General features: G+C 45.9%; 1 pseudogene; it reads left to right on the top strand.

Moving 5' to 3' along the window:
- The first annotated feature begins 225 nt into the window (after positions 1-225).
- Positions 226-953, top strand: LOC104872381 (annotated as a pseudogene).
- Positions 954-8,472: the final 7,519 nt, after the last annotated feature.

Genomic DNA, 8,472 nt, shown 5'->3' on the forward strand with positions numbered 1-8,472 from the left:
ATAATAACAACATCAAGCATAACCTAGAAAGTGACAGACTGGTAATTACTTATTTGCCATCTTTAACTGTATGAATTAGATTTATGGTTATAACAAAATCTAAAACAAACCAGAGAACCACCACCACCACTACCAGCACATTGTGCCAGAGCGACAAGAGAATCTCCCTCCTTTGTACCACTGGTTGTCTGCATCCTCAGATTTGTTTCAGCAAAGTGTTAAAGCATGGTAGTTTATTGTGAAGTTCTAGATGTGCAGAGACATTTCTCTACTGAGGACATCAAGAAGGGATACTGCTAAAGTGGCATCCAGATAAAAATCGTGAAGATGAAGAATCAGAGTGAAAATTCAAACAAGTGGCTAAGGTATATGAAATATTATCAGATGCTAAGAAATGGGATGTCTATGACAAATATGCCAAAGAAGAATTAAATGGTGGTGGAGGTGGTGGAAGTCATTTTGACAGCTTATCTGAGTTTGGCTTCACATTCTGGAACCTAGAGAATATCTTCAGGGAATTTTTTGGTGTAAGGGACCCATTTTCTTTCAAGTTCTTCAAAGACCCATTTGAAGACATTTTAGAGACCAAAGGTGTCCCTGAGGAAGCACAAACTGTGGTTCTGAATCTTTTTTCCTCTGCCTTCAGTGGATTTCCATCCTTTGGAGGTGGATTTTCTTTGACACGGGACTTACTTAATTTGGGTCCCTGGGTCCCACTTCATTTTCATGAGTGGGGGCCTCACTTCATTTTCATCCACATCATTTGGCAGCTGTGGGATGGGTAACTTCAAATCTATATCAACTTCTACTAAAATCATTAATGGCAGAAAAATCACCACAAAGAGAACTGTTGAGAATGGTCAAGAAAGAATAGAATTTGAACAAGGTGGACAGTTAAAGTACTTAACGATACAAATGGTAAGGAGCAGCTGCTATGCTTGGTTAACAAGTAACTCAATTCACACATTTGACAGAAATGTTAAACTATAACAATCACCATTTGAGGATTGATAGGAACATTTTTTGAAGAATTCAAATAAATTCAACTTTTAGTATAACTGTACTGAAAGTATTTATAAACATCTCATCGGAGCCCCTCTTTGTCATAGACTTTTGAGTTTATTGTTGGGACCACACAGTAGGAACATTTTTTGTCTTTAAAATTGTTGTAATCTCTGTCTGCACTTTGCTTTTTTATTGAATATGATCCAAGGTAAGCCTTGACTCTTCAGTAGTGCTAGGACAAGATTGTACTCTAACACCTGCAAGGATCTGCTTTCCACTGTGTTTAAAGCAGGACCCAAATAGTGTCTGCTTTCTGTGAAGCTAATATTGCCAGGACAAATCCTCCACAGAAATAATTTCCGTTTTTTCAATATTTAGCAATGAAAGATACTAATGAACTAATGCAAATAAATTTCTGGTTCAATACAAATTTAAGGATGTTTTGTAGTTGTGTATAGATGCTGTCAACTTAGCAGAATTTGACAATTGTTTGAATATGTAATGTTAAACTTAGGTTTATAAAAGTTTAAAAAACTGGGTCTTTGTCATTTGCTTTAAAAAAAGAAGAAAGTAAAAAAAAACAAACAAAAAAAACCCCCAAAAAATTGTACACAGCAAATACACTCTCAACATGGCAATTTTACCCCCAGGGGAGAAATTTTTAAAGGGGTTTAGGGGAAAATAGAAAAATAGAAGAGAAAGAGATTAAAAGCAAGGCTGGAGGACAGAAGAAGATTCTGGGAAACTGGTGAAGACAGGAGGGAAAGAAGGAAGAAATGAAACAAGAACAGAGCATTACAGCAACAATAAGACTAGAAACAGTGTTCACACTCATATAAAAACAAGAAAAAACAATCATGAAAAAGAAAAAAAGCAAAGAAGGGGAAAAATATGTCTACTTCAGGGTGTGTCTCTGCTGTCACTGGTAGATGAGGTGGGAAGATGGAGCCCAGACCCATAATGATTAATCCTAAAAAGCCTGCACTTTCAGCTCCACTGGAATTCAGGCTGCTTCTAGTTTCTGGCTGTGAGTCTGGGACCCAAGTTTTCCTCAATACTCCAGGAGCCTCCTGCTGACTTGAACTCAGCTCCCTGACCCTGGGTGTCTCCCAAGCTTCTCTTCACCCTGGCACTGGGAGTCCCAGGATGAAGCCTACCTACTACTGCTCTGAGTCCTGAGTTCAGTTGGCCCCTTTCCAAAATGGCAACCAGCCAGATGCCCCCTTCTGGGGATGCCCAAACCAGACTGGCATCACTTACCAGCCACTGTAGTCCTCAGCATCCACTGCTCCATTCTACTGGTGAGTTTCTCAGTGGAGGCCCTTGGAGACTCTGGTAGTCACCATGCCTCTGTGGGTTTGAGTTGCCCCTCCCATCCCACAAGCCAGCACTCAGGGAGGAAGTGTCACTTGCCACGTCCTTCTTCTGCATTGAGGTCCCTCTTCTCACTTCCCTGTGGGCTCCAATTCTTGCTTCAGATCCTTGCTGCATCCCAGAGACTCACTTCCCACCTTCTTCTGTATGCCTTGTTGCTGTATTCCAGCATTTAGACTCCAAATCTTGGAGAAGCTGTTTCACTGCTCCTCTCCACTCTGCCATCTTTCTGGAAGTCTCCCATCCTGCAATTTTGCACCTCCCATTTCAGCCTTGCAAGGGTTCATTCCCATCATACTGTCACTTGGAGACCTCACAGTCAAAAGCAATCCTTCCAGGGTGGAAATGAAGGTAGGAAGCATCAGGCAGCTGTAGTGATAGGACAGTTTCACTGTTGCACCATGCCTGTCCTGTTCCCAATGATGGGGATAGCCAGAATAGGCCGGGTCACTTGCGCTCTGCTCTCCTGTCTGTGAGGTCCTGCCTACTCCACCCTGGAGGCATCCTGTGGAGTCCCCTCTCTGTCCCCACATCTTGTGGAAGAATAGGATTGGAGCAGCTTCTGAAGGAAGCTGGCTGGCCAGGTCCTGCTGCTTGGTGTCTCCTGGAGGAAAGACATAAGAGCATGGGATTTCTAACAGGTCTCCAGGGTGCAAGTGCCAAGGCCACCAGGGAAGAGAGCTTCCCAGAATCAGTGCCCCCATAGGGTATGATAAAGATATCTGTCCAGATCATGCTGACTATATCCATGGCAGATGGCCCACATGTTCCTGGCAGGAAGCTCTGCTTGCCTGCAGAGTGCAGCTGCAGTCTTGCAGAGGCCACACCAGCTTCTCCACAGCACAGGGCTCACAGCTGAGGAGTGACTACACTGGTGTGCTTTAGTCCAGGGTTACCTCAATCCTTATTTGCATCAGAGACACACTTCACTGCCCTTTCTCTTAGTGGTTAGAATCCTCCCTCCCAAGGGATCAATGAGTGGACAAGGGACTGAGGACAGACATAGCAAATGTAGTGGATAGCTGATGACTCAGTCTTCTGGCCAACATGCAGGTCAGTTGGGAAGCCTTGCACCTGGGTAATTTGCCCAGTAAGGTCACTTGAGGGAGGCAGGCTCAAGAGACACTAAGGGGCTGTTTCCCAGTGTCACGAGAAGCTGGAGCAAACCAGTCTGACACCCAGAAGCAGAGGGACCACCTACCAGGCCAGCTCAGGAGAGCCCTGATGCACAGGGTCACATAGGTGACTCTCCACAAAGGGTGAGGGGGAAGGGCTTTTGAGTCACCTCCCTGAAGGGAGCAGAAGCTTTCATTTACAGGGTAGAATTCATAAACACATGGTGTGTTAGTCACGTTCTTTCACTGAGACATAATACCCACCAACTACAACTTAGAGGAGAGGTTTATTCTGGCTCACAGTTTAAGGCATCTCAGTCCACACATGGCCACCCGGAGGCAAAGGTGAAATGGCAAAGCACAGAGGTACAGCAGAAGAAAGCTGCTCACAGCATGGCAGCCAGGAAACAGAGAAAGGAGCAGGGGTGGGAGATTCACCCTAGTGCCCCGCCTTCAACCAGGCCCAACCTCTTAAGAGCAAGTCAGCCTTAGCACCCTACGATTCAGTCAACTCCCCAAAGCCCAGCCTTTGGGGAGACATTTGAGATATAAACCATACTACATGGTCAGCACACAGAAAGCTATGCCTAAATGTGCTGTTCTTAGAAAGGCCACATACTGTGGTTACATACTTCATTCCTTCTGGATTCCAGTGTAAAGACTAACCCAGATTGCATGAATTGAAGGGGTACAATGAGATGTTTTGATATGCAAATGCTTGTGAAATGACTGGCACAATCGAGGTAATGAATATATTCACCACCTTCTATATTTATGACTATTCATCTTAGTGGAGAGAACATTTAAGATCAACTCATCCAATATCAGGCATACAACCAGTACTATTAACACAGTCACCACCCTGTACCAGAGGTCTACAGAACGTACTCATCCTGCATAGGTGAACTGTATGTTTAACCCATCTCTTTCCCATTTCTCCCTCCCCACAGCCCCAGTCAATCACCATTTTGATCTCTGCTTCTTGAGTTTGACTTGAGTAGAGTCCACATGTAAGATCATGTTATTTGTCTTTCTATGTCTGGTATATTTCATGCAACATAATGTCTCCTAGGTTCATCCATGAATTTAAAATAATGTGGTTTCTTCCTTCTTAAGGCTCGGTAATCTTCCACTGTGCACCTGTGCATCACATTTTCTTCTTCTGATCCCTCACTGCTCCACACCCAGGCTGCTTCCACATCTTGGCTGTTGTGAGCAGAACTGTGATGAGTGTGGGAGCACAGATGTCTCTTTTAGGCCCCGGTTCATTTTCTGTGCATACACATCCCAGTCGTATGGTTCTATTTTTAATGTGTTACAGAATCTCTGAATTGCTTTTTCAGGATGCATATGCCAATTTGCATACCATTGACAGTGTGCAAGGTCCCTTTTATCCAAGTCCTAAGCAACATTTTTACTTTCTGTCTTTTTGATAACAGCCATTCTAGTAGAGATGGGGTGGGGTCTTACTGGGGTTTAGATTTGTATTTCCTTCACAAATGAACATGAGCATGCCTATTGACCATCATGTGTGGTCTTGGAGAGAGAATCTGTAAAGACATTTCCCTTTTTTATTGAGCTTTTGATTTACTCTTGAGTTGCTCTAGCTCCTAAGGTATTTGGTACATTAACTATAGCAACCTCTTATCAGTTATATGGTGTGCAAACATTTTCTTCAAATATGTGTGTTGCCTCATTGTTAATTTTTTCTTTGCTGTGTAGGATTTTTTTAGTTTGATCAATGCCCCTTGGCTATTTTTTCTGTTGTTCACTGTACTTTAGTTTCCTATATTAAAAAACCAGACCAGTGTGAAGAAGCTTTTTGACTATGTTTTATTCTAGGAGATTTATGGTATTAGGTTTCCTGTTTAAGTCTTCACCCAATTCTGGATTGATTTTTGTGTGTGGTGTAAGATTAGAACCTAATGTCCTCTTCTGCATCTGGACATGAACTTTTCCCAAAAACACTTGTTGGAGAAACTGCTCTGTCTTTACTGTGTGTATTTGGGATTCTCATTAGAGATCAGGTGACTGGAAGTGTGTGAGTTCTTTCTGGGACTCTATTCTGTTCCACTGGCCCATATGTCTGTTTTCCATGCCACTACAACCTTGTTTTGCTTATTATAGCTTTGCAATATGTTTTTTTTTTCTGAGACAGGGTCTCACTATGTAGTTGAGACAGACCTGGAACTCACTATGTAGCCCAGGCTGGTCTCAAGCTGACAGCGATCCTCCTGCCTCAGACTCCTGATTGCTGGGATTATAGACATCCTCCACCATGCCCAGCTACAATGTGTTTTGAAATCAGGAAATGTCATGCTTTCATCTTTGTTCTGCTAGCTCAGTATCATTTTGTGCTTCACTGTCCTTTGTGGTTCCATGTGAATTTATTTATTTATTTATTTATTGGTACCAGCGATTGAACTCCAGTCCTTGCGCTTGCAAGGCAGGCCACCGAACTGCTGAGCTAAATCCCCGGCCCTCCACGTGAATTTAAAGATCATTTTTTGTTAGTTGTATTGTTTTTGAAGCATGGATTTTGAGACAGAAATCTCTGAATTTTTTCCATTCCCTGTCCTTACTGATAGCAAAAACTTGACTTATGACCCTTGCTTCCTCACTTTTCTGACAAGAAAATGTGCACAGTGTATCAGAAACTAGCAGCATACCTGGGTGTCCATCGTTCAGGGCTTTCTCAATGAATACCAGCTCCCTTCCTCTTCTTTCTCCTCTGACTCAGTTGAAGACTTTCAGATTTATTTCCTTCCAGAAAGTATCCACATCCTTTGCTTCAGTCTTTTTTGGACATAGCTTTAGGAAAAATAGCAGTTTATTCATTTTGCCTTTCACAAATTGACCCAAGGAGCTGGCATCTCTTTATCCTATTATGAGTATTTATTTTGATTGCATACGACTGTGGGTTTCAGAGTCTGAAACTGCGATGGATAGGAATACTTACATTCTATTGCCAAGACACAGTTAATCTTCAGAAGTCATTTTGAATCCTTCAAAATTCTTTTTTCTTTTTAAACATCTGTAAATTCAGTGTCTGGCCTTAGAGTTCCAGGGAAAGCTTGTTTGAAAAGTGCGACCATGAGTAGAGGAAGAAAAGAATATTTTTCCTTCCAGTGTTGAATGAGGGCAGCAAGATTTGTGGATTTAGAAGAGAATGAGGGCAAAACTCTCCCTGGAGACGCCTCTAAGTACCGACCTTGCTTTGTCATTCCAGTACGGGCTTTCGCCCAGGATCATGCCTCCTTCTCCTACGCGGTTTGACCTAAGAAGTGAAATCCAAATTACTAAGCCTTTTCCTTTAATAAAAGCACTAGTGAAACTGTCTGGAAGTAGATACTGAGAGTTCCTGGAAAGCTGCAGGAAGTGACAGTGCTGCCTGCAAAGGGCTTGTAGTTAGACGGGTCTGTGATCACCGCGGAGGCGGCAGTGGTCACAGTGGAAAGCTCACCTCCGGCCACGGGCAGGTGGGAAACACGGGTCAGGCTGCAGGGAGGTCACTGTCCAGGGCAGCTCCCTGGCCCAGCAGCTCTTCCACTCAGCACGCATCACACCGGCTTCCTGGCTGTGAAAAGGCAGGGCCTTGGCCTAGCCCAAGGCTGATTCTTCGGGTTGGGCGAGGCTGAGGCTACCCCAGCAGAGCCACTGTCCCGGAGGAGCACATGCCTGGGCAGGTTCTGCAGGAGGAAGCACCACGGGGAGCCCTTGGGAACTCTGAGAACCCAGAGGGGAGACCCAGTGCTCCAGCGAGCCAGGGTCAGAGAGGTTTGGGACGGGGCATAGAGCTGAAAGCGGGAAGGTCCCAGGCACACTGGGAGCAACAGAAGGATGGAGCCAGACAGTTGGGTACCAGGCCTGCCCCAGTCACTGGCAGAGCCAAATCAGGGGCTCTGACGCCAACTGGAGCAGCTTGGAGCCATAGCAGGCCCTGCCTCAGGTGGGGAGCACCGTGTGTGCTTCACAGTGGAAGGGGGTCACTTGGGAAGGCCCGGGGCAGGCAGTTCTCAGAGGATGGGGCCTGGCGAAGGAAGCCGGAGTAGACTCGGTGGGGCCTGTGTTCAGGTGGGGTGCAGGAGAGAGGGGAAGACGCATACCCGGGAGGCAGAGCTCCAGGGACTGGGCACCCAGTGCAGAATACACTTCTGGTCTGGGCCCAAGGAGATGGCTCCGGCCAACAGTGCACCACTGTGTGGATGGGGAAATGGCTGTGATTGGCCGAGGCTGGTGGAGGAGCAGCGACACTAACTCAGCCTTCCCCTGAGACCTGAGCGGCTCTGCTCTCTGCTGTGTGTGGGCACGGACTTGCTGGTGATTGAGACAGGGACAGCGAGAACAGTTCTATGCCTAGGCAGAGCCTCTCTTGAGTCCTTGGCTTCCCTCCCTCCCACCTAACTTCCTTCCCTTCCCTTCCTTTCTTGCTTTGTTTCTATACAGGGCTTGAGCCTAAGGCCTCTGTTGTGAGCTGCAGCACCTGCCCATTGGCTTTTCATTTCGAGATATGGACTTGCTAAGTCGCTAAGTTGTCCAGGCTGGGCTGAGACTTACACTTCTCCTGCCTCGGCTTCCTTTAAGAGAGGAGTCCTGTCTCTGCAGAACTCCATCGATTACATGGCACCATGTGCTTTTTATTCCTAATCCACCTTGCAGAGCCTCTTTGTTTCAGCCAAGCAGTCTGCATTCTTGGCCCGTGTCAGTCTTTGGGCGTGGGCGACTCACATTGGCTTGGATGTGGATTTCTGCCGCTCACATTTAATCCCCGCTGCCCCTTCGGTCGCCTGTGGTGGGTGTTGCTGGACACAGTCTCTGCTCCGGGTCGGCCCGTGGGGACGGAAGTCTGTGGCTCAGTGGAGTCCACCCCCTCCATAGCAGCCCAGTGCAGTTTCTACAGGACTGTAGTGTGGACAGGGCCAAGGGCTCTCTGACTTTCTCAGGGGCTGACCAGTGTGGAATTTGGAGAGGGGCTCGG

This window comes from Fukomys damarensis, unplaced genomic scaffold (assembly GCF_012274545.1).
Source record: "Fukomys damarensis isolate Sample0158 unplaced genomic scaffold, DMR_v1.0_HiC HiC_scaffold_30, whole genome shotgun sequence".
NCBI lineage: Eukaryota > Metazoa > Chordata > Mammalia > Rodentia > Bathyergidae > Fukomys > Fukomys damarensis.